At 39.7% G+C, this 16,534-nt stretch overlaps 1 pseudogene; it reads left to right on the forward strand.

Moving 5' to 3' along the window:
- The first annotated feature begins 12,159 nt into the window (after positions 1-12,159).
- Positions 12,160-12,739, forward strand: LOC101969622 (grpE protein homolog 2, mitochondrial pseudogene; annotated as a pseudogene).
- Positions 12,740-16,534: the final 3,795 nt, after the last annotated feature.

The raw sequence follows: 16,534 nt of genomic DNA on the forward strand, positions 1-16,534 counted from the left end.
CAATCTTATCCACCAAATTCCAAGTTCAATCATGCAATTAAGACTCTGACTCCACTTTTGATGTTTGACTGCAGACAGTTCTCACATCCCACCACTTCCCTTTCACCTTCTGCCCCGCATCTGAAAAAACAGTTGGGAAAACCTACATAAGCTGGAGATGAAGCTCAGTGGTAGAGCACTTGCCTGGCATGTGAGAGCCCTGGGCTTGGTCCTTGGCACCATAAGAAAAATAATTGTAAAAAAAGGAGAGTCTACATATGTCCTCCAGTGTCCCCAGCAGCAATTAAACCACACAAGCTCTGCTCCACGCACAGGAACCCTATCCCCAGCCCCAGCCCCTAACCACCACAATACCCCTAAACCGTTCTTTTTTTCCTTGTTCTCTCTCAAATCATTTTGGATCAGCTCAGGAGTCAGCCCTGCTCTCCTCAGACCTCATTGTTTGAACAATAAACATTTTCATGTCCTCTTGGTGCATTGTAGTAGTGCCATTGGTTTCAAATATGTGAACAAAATTTAGGGGAGAGAAGAGTCCATGCCATCTAGGCAGGGTGATTACAACAATTAAACTCAAGGAGGTATCTGGGCATGGTTATCCTTTACTTATTACTTTTAGGAAAATTAGGAGGATGGAATAGGAGAAGCAGCCAATGTGAGCATGGAAAGTGGTTTCTAAGCTTGTCCTCAACATCCTCACCTCCTGATAGTCGTGCCTTTCTCTCTACTTGAGTGTGGCCTCGACCTTGTGACTTACTTCTAATGAACAGAATTTGACAAAAGTGACAGGATTTCATTTCTGAGATTAGGTTACTCTCTTGCTGACTCTAAAGGAAGCAGCCTCCATAGTGTGAGCTTCCCCAGGACGAGGTCCAACTTGGAAGTTGGTCTTCCTCCAGGAGAGCCTTCTGCTGAGATTGCAGCCCAAGACAAACATGGCTGCTGCAGTCTGGTGAGCAACCCCCAGGCAGAAACTCCAGCTAGTCTGTTCCCAAACTCCTGACACAGAAACTGTGAGGAAGTAAATGTTTTCTGTTGTTAAGTCACCAAATTGGGGATGATTTTGTTGCTCAGCAATAGACAATGGATGGAAGGACTGAGTCTCTGAGTGGAAGGATTTCTAGAGAGTGAAAATAGTTATCAGTAAGAGAAAAAGAGGAAAGATTAATGCCCTGGAGAGCGCTGGGAAGACAATAAGGTCATGGCCAAGTTCTAGGCAGCAAACCAGATGCAGGTCTCATGTTGATTGAACCAATCAACATGAGATCTAAATGAAACAGAATGATTGTCATGGTGGCCACCACCCCGGGGTTCTCCCATCTAAGAAAGCAAGGGACCATGTCACTTGGGCAGGGAGGTGCTCCCTATTTGCTACTGATATAAATCTTTGTGAGACCTCATGAGAACATCACGACATGAAGTAATTGCTTCCTTCCTGTAAAAGCAGAGTCCATGAAACAGCTCCAGCCAGGGCTCCTCCATCACCGAGGTCTCTTTTACTAACCGTTTTACAGAGAGCAATTTCACACTAATTACAGCCCCGTCTCGATTTCCTGTCATTGTTACTGATCGCCTACAAGAAATTTATGTCTTTGATGAGGTGAAGTTCAGTCCGTTCCTTATTTCAGGAATGGCAAACCATCATTTTATCTGACATCATTAAAAAAAAAAAAAAAACAGAATTTTCTGCAATGTCATCTGTGGAAAGCTTTACCCTGCTATTATGCTAGGGTGATAAAGGGCATGTAATAGGCACTCTCCCAATTTCTCTTCACATCAAGTTTCTCCTCACAATTAGCAGCAGTCCCCTCCCTTTGCTCTGCTTCAGAAGCTTGCCCCCCAGCCCTGCTAGAGTGCTTAACCCAATTCCCGTCTCCCTTGCTGAGCTATCAATCACCTCCACTCAGTTCTTCCTTTCTCTTGCTCTTTCCTCTTAGTTTGCAAGCCTTTTCTCCCACAGATATACACTCCCACCAGCAACCATCCCACATCCCCCATCTTCCCTTCCTTCATCTGAATTACTTCTTGACTTCTGATTCACTCCTTGGCCCAGAGTAATTTGTTTGATATACCTACCATTATACTCAATTGGTTCAAAATCACCACTGCAAGCAGAATGAGAACAGGGCAGACCTTGAGTAGCTGCCAGTTCTGAGGAGCTTACCCATATGCCCATGATTCAGTCATTCTCATTGAGCTGGTTGCCGCCTACTATGTGCCCCGCACTGGTCCACATTTATCAGTTCATGGATGAGCCAGGAAATGGAACTATACCAGGATACAGCTGTGAAATAGGAAGCAAGACACCTCTGCAATCTTGGAGCTACATTTCCTTCCTTCTTTCCTTCCTTCTTTCCTCTCTTCTTTCCTTCCTTCCCCCCTCCCTCCCTCTCTTCCTCTTTCTTTCCTTCCTTCCTTCCTCCCTCCCTCCCTCTCTTCCTCTTTCTTTCCTTCCTTCCTTCCTTCCTTCCTTCCTTCCTTCCTTCCTTCCTTCCTTCCTTCCTTCCTTCCTTCTTTCTTTCTTTCTTTCTTTCTTTCTTTCTTTCCATTCTTAGTTCCAAGCAGTTATACATGACAGTAGAAAGCTCTTTGATTCATTGTACACAAATGGAACTAATTTTTCACTTCTTTGGTGTACATGAAGTAGGTTGTACATTTGTGCAATCATACATGTACCTAGGATAATGATGTTTGTCCTGGAGCTACATTTTTGTGTGAGGATATGACTCCAAAAGAAAAGCTAAGAAACACACTCAAGCAAGCATGAAGTATTTCAACTATAAGAAGTGTAAAAGTAAAAATAAAGTAGGAAAGGGGGTTCAGCAGTGTAGTAATGGGCAGCCAGGGTTTTATAGAGAACCCCAAAGGCACAATGGTCAGGGGAGAAATTCTGGAGCCAGAGGACCTAGGTTCTTAGTTCGTCTCTCCAATTGTCTAACTGCATGCTCTTAGGCAAGTAATCTTCACCTCTTGGGACCTTCATTTCTTCAAGCACAGAGCTTGGTAAAGATTAAATGGGTTTAATCAATGTAAAGTATTTAGAATAGTGGCTGAGTTCATAGTAAAAGCTCAATAAATCTTAGCCCTGTACTTCAATCAAAAACTACTGATTAACTGTGTGACTCTGAACAAGTGACTTCATCTCCCAGAACATCAGTTTTCCCATGGGCAAGATGAAGATAATTCATTTTAGCCATTTACATTTGATGCAAAAATGAAATGAGATGATGTATATTAAGCATTTTGTAAATTATTTGGTCCATGAGAAATACCCAACTGATAAATTTAAAATACAGAATACAATGGTAGTTTTAACCAAGTCTTTTTTCATTTCTCTCAGTAATGTTTAAAGGTTTCACTGTATAGGTTTTAGCCTCCTAGTCACTTTCCAACTCACCATACTCGCATCAGTGTATTCAGAGATGAAATACAGAAGCCACACCTGAGTCGCTGAGAATGCATCCTTTCCAAACCAATAATTTAGTTAACTTCTCATTTACTTCTAATCTTTGTAGTAATAAAAGGCCATATTTTTAAAATATAGATAAGAGTTGTAAATTGGGTTTTGTAGATCATCTTAGTGGTTCAAGGGAAGCTCTCAACATAAAGAATCTCAGGAATGAATCTTTAATAAAAGCAATGGATTTTTGCTAGATTTATGCAGCTTATCTATTTTGTCTGCTTTTAGCATATAGATTCTCAAATACTCAGCTGAGCTAAAACAGCACACCTAAACAAAATAAAAATAAAATAAAACAGTACACCTTACTTGCATGAAAGCCAGATTTCTTTCTCCAGCAGAGAATGACTTGAGAGTCTGCAGAGGGTTGTGGGAAAAGGGAAGATGTGTTTGTTTTCAGCATCAGATTCAAAGATGGCCACAGCCTTCTCAAAGCTGTCTGTTGAAGACATTTTAGGCTGAAATGGATCCTAAGAAATAGAAGCCTGAATTAAGATTAAAATCTATGATCTAGATGGGACAAAGTTCCCATGTTTCAGAACCAGGGAAAGAACCTACATCAATAGCTTGAAATTGAAAAAGACAGGGGAGTTATTCATATTTCATATTGTATCAAGTGGCCTGTGCTATTTGTGCACCAGGACTAGCTTCAGGAAAGATGGCAACTCACATCAATAGCATGTGCAGGAAAGGAATCTAATTGAAAGGCAAAATGAAAGATGGGCCCTGATGTTTACCAAGTTCCAACAAGATGAAGGTGTTGGTATGGAAATGGATAAACGGATCACTCAGGCCATTGTGTATTCAAAGCATATTCTCTTCCAAGTGGCTCTTCCCATTCAGACAACCCAGTTGAGTTGATTGGCATTTAAAATAATCTTTTTCATATCACATTGTTACAATGTTTTGCCACTTGCATTTATATCTTTTGTTTCAAAGATTCTATAAATAGTCTAAATCGCAGAAAGAGTAACAGGAGAGGAGCACTTGATTGTGGCAGGCTGGATGGCTGGAAGCAAGATAAAGGAAGAAACACCATCTGTCATTTAAATGATGGAAGACCTCCTAGGTGGCACTTCATCATTGTGTGTGGCACAGCTTCAGCTCTTCAATTCAGAGAAGCAACGTGGCTCTGAGGTTGGAATAATGAGGCCCTTCCTACCAGTGTCCTGCTGGAAATAGCAGGTGCTCTGGTCCCTGGTTACCCCCACAGCAGCCTGCATTATGACTATGTGCATTAGTCAGGTGGTCCACTTTTGTTCCTGCTTCCTCTACCTGCCAGCTGTGTAATTATTTGGGGCAAATTGCATAACATCTCCAATTGCTGCATCCATAACACCGGGATATGATCTACAGGCAGGTGCACATTACTCTGCTGTGACACTGAAGGAGGTAATATATGCATAGCCATGATACAGAGTCTGGCATGGAGCTAGGGCCCTGTGTGTCAGCAACAGAGACACCATTCAAGCAATAGGGACCCTTAGAGGATTTGTTCTCATGGAGATGTTTTTGACAAAAAGAGATAATAGGAAATGATAAGAGATAACCATCAGAGAGCACTTGCCATGTACCAGGTAGGCTGCATTCTAAATGAATTGCCATGAACCAACTAATTTAATCCCCCAAACATTCCTGTGTGGCAGGTGCAATTGTAATGGTAGTTTTATAGAGATCAGACACACAGAGAAGACATGGTTACTTTATGCACACCAGGTCTCTTTGCAAGTGAGAGATGGAGCCAGGGGCTTGTGCCCAGGTAGTCTGCCTTTAGAACCCATGAACATGACTTCAGTACTGTCCTATCACAATAACATGTCATTAAAAAAAGAAAAAAGAAAAGAAAGTGATGTCCATAAACACATGGGTGATCACTTAGCCAAGTGGAGGTCAGTGTTTATGTCAAACTTACATGTGTATCTATATACGCACCCTAAATATGCATATATTATACACATATATACTAAAACTGTATTCCTAACCTGAAAGGACTTGCACAAGTCAGCAAGCCATCTCTCTGTACCATGGAAAGTGGTGCCTTCTTTACATGGCAACCTAAAAATTAATGGAGGAACATGCAGGATAATTTTGTATGGTCCCACTACATCACAACACATCAATCACTTAAGTCCCTAAAACCAAAACCTAGCCATCCCTGAATCCAACCTCTTCAATAGTTCTCATCCAATGTTCCAATTTATATTTTATAGATCTATAATCCTGTCTCCTGAGTTTCTGTTCCATCCATCCCTTTGCCTCTTTTATCACCACTGCTGCTTTTAATTCAAGCACTTATCATTTTGATTTTATGTTATGTTATGTTATGTTATGTTATGCTATGTTATGTTATGTTATGTTATTGTGATGGTGGGTGTTGAACCCAGGGGCACACTATCACTGAGCTACATTCCTAGACTTTTTAATTTAATTTAACTGTTGAGAAAGGGTCTCAGTAATTTTCCCAGACCAGTCTCACACTTGCAATCCTCCTGCCTCAGCCTCCAGAGTTACTGGGATTATAGGTGCGCCAGGCTCATTTTTCTCTTAGATAGCTGGATAAGACTCCTAACCTTTCTTCCTGACAATGTTCATGCCCACTCTCCTCACCAAGAAATCCATTTTTCTCATTGCCATTGAAAACTTATTCAAAACACAAACATAAAGTTCAATGCCTTCATCTCAGCATTCAGGACAGCCAAATTGTAACTTTCTTCCAACCAATGCATTATCTTTGGGGAGCCAAGTGCTGTGCATGCACAATTATATCGCAGCCTCAGAAAACTCTCTGGCACAGAGAAGGAGCTCAAGAATATTTAGCAAATTACTATAACTCTATCAGATTGCAACATAATTTCTTGACAAGTCTTCCAGTTTCACGGGAATGTGAGTCTCTGAGGGTCAAAGATGGTCCCTTTCACCTCTGTATCCAACATTTATCGCAGCATATACAAAGTGAATGTTCAGTGTTTGTTGAATGACTTAATACACAGACAAATAAATGAATAAGCCACATGGGCCTCCAGTATTTCCTTTCCTGTCAACATAACCTAAACCTGATGTTTGCATAGTGTTTAGAGTGAGTGCTCATCAAAAGCAAATCAAGCACAGCTGGAAGATGACGTTATTAAACAAACCAGATTCCAAGAGACCAAAAGGTGCACTGGTTGCATATGTCATGAAAATAAATAAAAACACTTACATGTGAAACCCCAGTTTGAAACTGGAAAAACAAGAGCTTTTTCGTGATACCTATTCAGTCGTATTTCTTCATCAGAGGGAATTTGAAATGACCATGATTTGACATATGATCTAAAAAGGGCAGAAATCCTTCTTAATTGAGGGTCCATGAAGAGCTCATTTTCACAACCCTTCCCAAGAACTCTCATGTCCTTTACGTCACCTCCCTGTGAGGTAAGTGTCAGGATCGCCATTACTGTGGATGAAGAAATAAAGACCCAGAGAGTTGAAGGTCTTAAGAACAGACCCTGTGATTCTATATAGATCAGGAGTCAGTGGATCATGTATGTCCAGTTATGTCCCTCAAACTCCAGAGCGACAGGCTGTCTCATGAAAGGGTGCCTGAGATGAACTTCAGCTTCTACAAGATTCTTTGATATAACCTTCAAACCCACACCTAATTGTGGATATACCTGAGTTGCTCAATCCCATTCACATAACTGAACACCTCCTGAGCACATAGTTTGATTTCTAGAAACAGAGAAAGAGATTTAACCCAGAATGACCTGAATGTCCTTCCACAGATGCACCAACAATCATAAGAAATTCCTGGTACCACATTGCTAGACTAGGTAAAGACTGTACTTCTCAAAGTCTATTTAAGAGAAATTTCATTAACTAAAAAAAGCAGAGATAAACAGTTTAGAAGCACAGATATTTATTTATTTATTTATTTATTTATTTATTTATTTATTTATTTATTTATTTATTTGCAGTAGTGGGAATTGAACCTAGAACTTTATGCATGCTAGGCAGGTACTCTACCATTGAACTATACTCCTATCCATTATAGTGTATTTTATGTGAAAAGCTTGGTTATGAAGTTAAATATAATATTATTATATACAAACACAAATATAAACACACATCTAATAAAAAGAGAGCAAATGTACATGCAAAAATACCACCAATGTTTCCTCTGTAGAATGAGATTATGATTGGTTTTTAGTGTCTTCCAAAGACTTAATATTTTTGATATTTGCTACATGTACATATAAGCCTTTATGTTCAGATTAGAAGTAAATAATCTATGGTGTATAAAAATGTTCTGAAGCAGGCACAGTGGCGCATGCCTGTGATCCCAGCTACTTGGGAGGCTGAGATAGGAGGATCTCAAGTTCAAAGCCAGCTTCAGCAAAAGTGAGGTGCTAAGCAACTCAGTGAGGCCCTGTTTCTAAATAAAATACAAAATAGGGCTGGGGATGTGACTCGTTGGCTGAGTGCTTCTGAGTCCAATCCCTAGTACCTCTGGCATCCCCCTCCCCTGCCCCCCCCAAAAAAAAAACTGTTCTGAGAAGGGAGAGAGATCAAACACAGGCATTTCATGTTTGTAACTTATGATCTCCTTTGCTTCCCTGCAAGGACCAGGATTACCCAGGCTCATCTATTCCTTCCAAGAAAAATTAACCAGCTTTCTTGGTTGATTGAAAAAAAAACATACTTTTCGAACTGCTTCTTCACCAGTCTGATGTATTAGATCATGATCATTGCCAATGGCCAGAAGTCCAGGCCCTGGGCTAAGGAATCCAGCCCCAGTTGGGAGGGTAGCATGCACTTGAAAACCTTTAGTTCTCAGGAGATTTGATTTCTCTGCTGTATCATATTGGCTTCCAAAACAGGAGACAACTGGCCACATTACTAGGGCTGCTAGTGCTCAGAAACCAGAAATCCATCACAGAGTTTGAGGTTTCTGGCATAGGACTTTCCAATTTATAGATTTTTAATTGTGAGCAAATGACACCAGGTTTTGACTTACTTCCCTTTGATATTACAATAAAGAAAACTCCCATTTCCAGCAAAAGGATTGAGTGATCCAAAGAACAGGTCAAGAGAAGCTGTAATGCCAAATTCTGCCCCAGCCTCCCAGACAGCCATCAACTTCTCTGAATACTAAAGTCATTCATTTATTTATTCAGCAAAATGTTCTGAACCCCTGCAAAAACTCAAGCCCTGTGCTAGGTGGGGGAAACATAAAGGCATCCGAAACACAGAGTATGGTCTAAAGACTCACGGCCTAGGAGGGATGAAAGCTTAGAAAAAGATGGAGTATAACATAATCTGCAGGGCATTACAGCAGAGGAGTGGACCAAAGTGTTGGGGACAAAGAGGAAGAAGATACTTATTATAAACTGCTATAGATAGCAGGCTTAAGGCAGCTGGACAGTCTCTACGCTCCTGAGGTGGCCCAGCAAGATAGAATGACAAACAGACCCCATAGTTTACACCAACCCAGACACCAGCTGGTTGGAATTAGCAAGAAATCTGCATTGAGAATATGTGCAAGGAAATTTCACTTTACAACTGGTAAATGCATACCATGATTCAAACAAATTGCCAGAACTTGTCTTCCAGCAGAGATAATATTTGATGGGATTAGGGTGTTGGAGGAGTGGTGAAAAGTTCTCACTATGTTATATCTACTTTTCTTTATCCTACTGGTGTCTTAGTCTCAGCACTGTAAAACGCAGCAGCTCTTAACCCTGACTGCACGTTGGATTAACCTGAGGCCATGTTGGAAAATCCTGATGTTCAGGCTCTATGCAGACTATTAGAAGAATGTCATTGGCCATATTTTAAAAGTTCTCCAAATTGTCCTAATCTGAAGCTTGAGTTGAAAACACAAGTGTTATCCCTAACAATCCATGTATAGCAATTCTGAAAAGCTTATTTCTTGTATTGTTGATTAGTTTTGTTGTAAACTAAATATAACCCAGGATCACATAAATCCTCGGTGAATAGTCAAGGTGTCTAACAGCTTATCATCAGCCACATCAACTCAGAACTGACACTGCGAAACCTAACATCTTTAGTTTACTGTATTAGCTGTATTACGACAACTCCATAAACATTATACATAAACAAATTGTCGTGAATGTTAAGTATGATAGGTCAAGAAGGAAGAAAAACAGGAATTTTTATATATTGACCAAGTATTGTGAGTTAAGCATGTAAATTGCATTTTTTAGTATGCATATTAATCTCCCACAGTATTTTTGAAACATTAAGTTATGAAATCACATTAGTAGGTCACAACCAGTATTTCTTAAATAAAATGCAAAGGAAAAAGAGTGAACCAAATATAATAATGGGACACATCATTTAATAAAAACTCTGTTTTAATTATACCTGTGTGGATATATGTTTGTGTCTAGCATATTGTATTGTGATATTAAATTGTCTTTCTTATTCCAAGAAATATTTGAAAACCACATCTATAGAGACCGATTATTCTTAAACCTGGTTTACCCATGCATAGTCCGAGGTTCAGAGACCTTAACGAGCCCACCCATGATCACATGGCTGGCAGTGGCAGAACCCATTTCATGAGCCAATACACTACACTCTCTCCCGGAGAATGCAGGCCTTCCTATGAATAAATAAGATATATCTGCAGAGGGAAGACACACACACACACATGTTAACAATTACTATTTTTAAAATAATACGAGTTTAATGACAGTATTGCAACTTCTCAATTTTATTGTTGGGACTTAACATTTTCCAGACTCACTGATTTATGAACTGTCACAACCCTCACCACAGTTCCAACCCCAGCTAAGTTTTCTTTTCACTTTCATCACTTCTAAGCTTGGTTGGAACTCCTCTACTGTGGGCTCCTTGGATTTAGAGTTCTTTCCTTTGTTATTGCAGGCACATCATTTCACCATGAGGTCCACTGATGCCCTTCCTGGTTCCCCCAGCTTCAGGCGAGGTGCAACCTTCCCCACACTAAACCTGCTAGCCCAGGGCAACACCTGGCCATCTTGCAGGACCTAGAGGCGGAGGGCTGAGTGGACACATTTGCACATGAGCACTGCACCTGGATAAACAGGACTCACCCTTGTCAGCTCCAAAGACAATATTGCTCTGCCGGATCATTTTACTAGCTACATCCTCAGCCATCTGATGGAGTAATTCCTTCCCCACGCTGTCTGTAAAACCCCAAGAATGCCTCTCATGAGCAAGACAGCCCTTCAGAGTGGTTTTGACAATTTGGAAATATTACTAAAGTGATAATTTAGTGATTTTCTGTGTTTTTCTTCTTGAGCCTCTTCTGTTTCTTCAAGACCCATAGACTGTTATTTTCACTGTGGCTAAGCAAAGCCCCGATCTTGTCCACAAAATTCTTTAACCTAATGAAAAATGATCAGGCAAAAGTACTCAAACCCACAAAATTGGAGGGAAAGCCCACACGAGGCCACCGCTCGCCACACACTCACAAAGCCAGTGAGGTTTCCACCTGCAGATAAATGTTATTTTGGTAGGATTTGAAGAACATCACGGAATGAGGAGCTGTCACAAAGGGACTGAGTTATGGAGAACAGCTTTGAGAGCAGAACTACCTCTCGGGGTGAACCAACAGCTAAGAGACATTCTGTCTTCACGCAGGGAGGACACAGTGACTCTGCCAGTCTCACTCTCTCTCTCTCACACTATGAATAAAGAGAGACAGAGTTGAGCTGGGTGCTGTGGTGCATGGCTCTAATCTCAGTGACTCTGAAGGCTGAGGCAGGAGGATCACAAGTTCAAGGCCAGCCTGGGCAAATTAATGAGACCCTGTCTCAAAGAGAAAAAGAATTGGGAGTGTAGCTCAAAGAGAAGAGCACTTGCCTAGCATGTGTGAGGTCCTGAGTTCATTTCTCAGTGTTGAAAAAGTCAGGGTGGTGGGGAGAACAGCACTAGTTACCTATCTGTGGAGCGCTGCAGAACAAATACTAACAAGAAAAACAAAGAAAAGAGCATGTGTGTGTGTGTGAACACACACGTGGCCTCTTGTTGAAAAATTAATAAGAATTTCAAGGTGGTGACAGCAGAGCATTAAAACAAGCATAGAGGGTTACATTTTCGGGACCCCACACTGGCCCTGTCACTTGTCATTAAACAAAATGAACTCTTCTTCTAACCAAGCCCTATAATCATGTGTGCCTATTTTTACACAGACACTCTAGTTGCCATGTTCTGATATAATTATATAACTAACTAGAATAGTTATTTTTCATGTGTTATCATTTAATCCTGACAAAAATCCCCAAAATAAGAACTGCTGTCATTCCCACTTTGCATATGGTATGAAGACACCAAAACTTAGGGAGGATATCTTATTTGCCTAAGATAATTTACTAGGAAGTGGCACTCAGCCTAAGTGTGAGGAGACACCTGTCAAAGGAAAAAATTTAGTGGGTGCAAAAAAACAAAACAACAACTCAGTTATCAAGAAAAATACTGATTTAATACAATGTTTTAACTTGTTTTGTTGAGGTGACTGTGAGTTCACTTGCAATTGAAAGAAATGATAACTACCTTTTTTCTTTTTTTATTTGTTCTTTATAGTTGTACATGACAGTAGAATGTATTTTGGCATATTATGCATACACAGAGTATAACTTATTCTGATCGGGATCCTGTTCTTGGCCTCCTGGCCTCGCATAGCAGTTCTTTTGGCAGTTTGTTGGTGAGGTAGAGAAATGATCAGGAAGAAAAAAAAACCCTTCTGGGTATGGCTGCACCCAATCAGCACTGCCACCCAGAGAACTGCTGGTGAGGACTACAGTCCTGATGAGCTTGGGCTCTCTCTTGCTGAATGAGCCTTAAAGCTAAAAGCTGTTAAACGGGAGAAGGAAGTCCAGGATTTAACACTGAGATACCAGAGAGCTGTAGCTGATTGTGAAAACGTAAGAAGACTCCACGATATTTGGAATCCAGATTTCTGTAAGGACTTGGTGGGAGTAGCAGACATTCTGGAAAAGATAACTGAGTGCACTTCTGAAGAAACAAAACCTGGGGACCCGAAGTTCACTCTGGAGAAAGTTTTTGGACTACTGTTACTTTGAGAAGCAAAGCTGAGAAGTGGGTTTGCCAGCTTGGCCTGGAGAAGATGACTCCATTGGTGATACACACGATCCTCATGAGCATGAATTCATCATGTGCCAGCTGGTGTCTGGGTACAACCTGGCACAGTGGCATCAGCAAGGCAAGATGGCGACAAACTTCATGGCCATACTTACACTTACTCAAGTGGCAGTAGAGTCTCAGACAAGATTATGAACCCGCCATGAGTCTCAGACAAGATTATGAACCCGCCATGAAGAACTGAAGGTTCTCCCAGAGAACAGTCACCTGTGTTTCCTTTATTTATTAAACTAGGTTTGTATTGTACATGAGGCACTTCATGTGACTTGATTTGGATTCAGTCATACTGGCTTTATTTCTATGATACTCTCTTGATATAGTGAGACCTGCTTGGTCTCATCAGAAGTCTTGCCATGGAGCATTTGAACAATGTGACAGGTGTTTCTATGGCCCTTATCAAAATATGTTTATAACAGTTATTTTTAAATTGGTACTTTGATGATTTTGAATCCAAAATCCTCTTCTTAACCATGTATTTTCAACTAGTGGTTGAAATTAGTACAGTATCTTGTACGGTGTCTTGTATTTTGTGGGAAAAGGGGACAGCATGGATTGGTCCCAACATTTAGGTATTTAGATGATAAAGTTTTACACTTGTATATGTTTAGATTGTTTGGATTGGTTTTTATATACATAGATTTTTCAGGATTTCTCCTTTTTGTTTTATTCTTTTTCTGTTTAGCCATCTTTTGTCCTTATAGTCCCTGCTAGGCTTCATACTTGCTTTGTTTTGGGAAACCTACCCCTTTCCAATTCCATTTGGAAGGCAGGGAGCATCAGAAAATTCAAGATCCCTACATCCCTTTAAAGCAAACAATTATTTTTTAGCCTCACTAGATATACAATAATTTCAGGTAAACTGAGGCAGCACCAACAGCTAATGACAGACATTTTGGAAAAGACTGTATTGATAATTGAGTCTATATTGGTAACTACCTATAACCGCTTATTCCACCAGCCCCAACTCCTATGTCCTATTGGTTAAATTTGCCTTAGGATCCTATATTACATTATGAGGAAAAGTGATCAGGACAAAAATGTTACATTCCCATGATTTCTCATCTCACTTGGTTATGTTGAGATTTCTTTTTGCTTTAATTGATACTAACAAATCACTGCCCCTCTTACATTGACAAACTTTTTTTGTTTTGTTTTTGCAGTGCTGGAGATGGAACCCAAGATCTCATGCATGCTAGACAAGTGTTCTGCCACTGTGCTATATCCCCAAGCCAGATAAGCTTAAATCCCTAGTTTTTATATCCATCTTAAGTCATATTTGTATAAAACATCTAGCTTCCTTCTTATGTATTAACCTCTTAAAGTTAATGGGTCTATATGGAGATTTTTTAGTCTTACAACTGGTATTATATAAAAGATATGTCTAATAAATGACTTAATGAATAATAATAATAATAAAAGGATACTGTTCTTGTGGTTGTACACAATGTGTACACAATGTCACCTGTGTTTCCTTTATTTATTAAATAAGGTTTGTATACCTAGTGTATGTATTCAAATACAAGGCTAGGAAATCTATGAGCAATTAATTCTATGTATTTCCTATTTTCATCCCCCTCCCTTCCCTTCATTCCCCTTCGACTAATCCAATGAACTTCTCTTCCCCACCGGATGTATTGTATGTTAACATCCACATATCAGAGAGAACATTCAGCCTTTGGTTTTTTGAGATTGGCTTAATTCACTTAGCATGATAGTCTCCTGTTCCATCCATTTACCTGGAAATACCATAATTTCATTCTTCTTTATGACTGAGGAATATTCTATTGTGTATACATACCACATATTCTTTATCCATTCATCTGTTGAAGGGCACTAGGTTGGTTCTATAGCTTGGCTATTGTGAATTGAGCTGCTATAAACATTGATGTAGACACATCACTGTCGTATGCTGATTTTAAGTCCTTTGGGTATATTCCAATGAGTAGAATAACTGAGTCAAATGGTAGTTCCATTCCAAGTTTTCTGAGGAATCTCCATACTGCTTTCCATAGTGGTTGCACCAATATGTGGTCTTACTAACAATGAATGAGTGTACCTTTATCCCTACATCCTCACCAACATTTATTGTTAATTGTATTCTTAATAATTGCTATTCTGACTGGAGTGAGATGGAATCTCAGTGTAATCTTAATTTGCATTTCTCTAATGTTGAACATTTTTTCATGTATTTTTTGACCATTTGTATTTCTTCTCTGAAGTGACTGTGCAGTTCCTTTGCCCATTTATTGATTGGGTTGTTTTCTTTTGTTGTTGTTTTATGAGTTTTTTGTTTGGTTTGCTTTGGTTTGATGTTAAAGTTTTTTGAGTTTTTGTGTAATCTGAAGATTAATGCTCTGTCTGAGGTGCAAGTGGTAAAGGTTTTCTCCATTCTTCAGGCTCTATGTTCACATTCTTGATTGTTTCCTTTGCTGTGAAGAAGCTTTTTAGTTTTATCTTTATTGGTTCTTTATTGTACTTCTTGTGTTTTGGGAGTCTTGTTAAAGAAGTCAGTTCCTAAGCTGACACGATATAGGGTTGGACCTACTTTTTCTTCTAGTAATAGCTTCCTTTTTCTTAGTTTATTCCAACAATGACACTTTGTAAAACCATAGTCTAATATCACAATGAGGATATTAATATTAATAGATCAAGGTACAAAAGATTTTCATGCTCACAAACATTTCTCATGTTCTTTTATAAATACTTCTGAACCTCTAAATTCACTCCTGTAATCCCCACCTGTTCTGGCATTATCCATCCATTCCACCTTTAGTCTGAAAGAAACCCAGAGTGCTACTTCTCTCTTAAGAATTAGAAGAAAAATGTGGTGAGATCCATTCCCTGAAATTCTTTGTTGTGTCTCTGATATCATTTTCACTCTGGTAATATTTATGTTTGTTGTACAAGAAAATCCATTGCAGAACATTTTTGTTAACATGGAGAATGTTGACAGGGTGACTGTTCTTTCTTAAATCCTCTCTAGAGCTACAAAATACTGTCACTTCCCAAATTCTAGGCTGTAGATGCTGCTCTGACCCCTTGTAGCACTATTGTTTGCCTAACCCTAACCCTAACCCTAACCCTATACTCCATACCCCCATTTCCTCTTTCCTAATAGAATTGTATTTTTATTTTTATTCCTCCTTCTGTGAGCATCCTATTTTTCTAGGGAAGCTAGCTTTATCTTTGAACCAGAAAGTATATCTTTGTCTAAGCCAATTAGGTGGACCTATTTACTTCTGGTGCAGACATGGGCATATGATATATTTGGACCCAGGAAATATGAGAACTGATGACTTGAGACACCTGTGGCCATCTTGCTGTCTCTCAAAGCCAACACATATAGAGGGAGATAGAATCAAAAGAATTTTAGGAAGATGGAATTGGAGCCCAGACATCCAATGGCTACAGTAGCCCTCGCTCTGAACAGGTGTTAGCTGAGAGAACCAGTGCCCTCCTTATTTAATCTGGTTGCATTGTGAGTTTTACTACTTGCAGTTGAAGCCATCTTACCTGACTACCTAAGATTTGAACCCAGGTACAGAGGAGTCTATGCCCTTTCTCACTGTATCACAGTATAGGAATATCTGATCTCAAAAGCCCTTTTATCTCTCTATTTACCCATATTTATATTAATTGTATCCACAGCTTATTTTAAATTGATTATTTTCCTCTGCAAATTCTTAGTTTTTCCTTCCAGGTGGTACTCGAGGTTGGACATTTCCCTGGTTCGCAACAGTATGAAAACCATATGCTGCTTAATAGGACGGGCATCACAGCAGGCCCAGATGCAAGTCCCCACAGGTGATTTATGTACAATGGGGGAAAAGCCTCACAGGTAATCAACAAAATGACATCACAGTATGTTGGCTTCACCCTTTTCTGCCCATTGTGTTACCAAAATCACAAACATATGGGAGGACAAATGAG

This window comes from Ictidomys tridecemlineatus, chromosome 7 (genome assembly GCF_052094955.1).
Source record: "Ictidomys tridecemlineatus isolate mIctTri1 chromosome 7, mIctTri1.hap1, whole genome shotgun sequence".
Lineage (NCBI taxonomy): Eukaryota > Metazoa > Chordata > Mammalia > Rodentia > Sciuridae > Ictidomys > Ictidomys tridecemlineatus.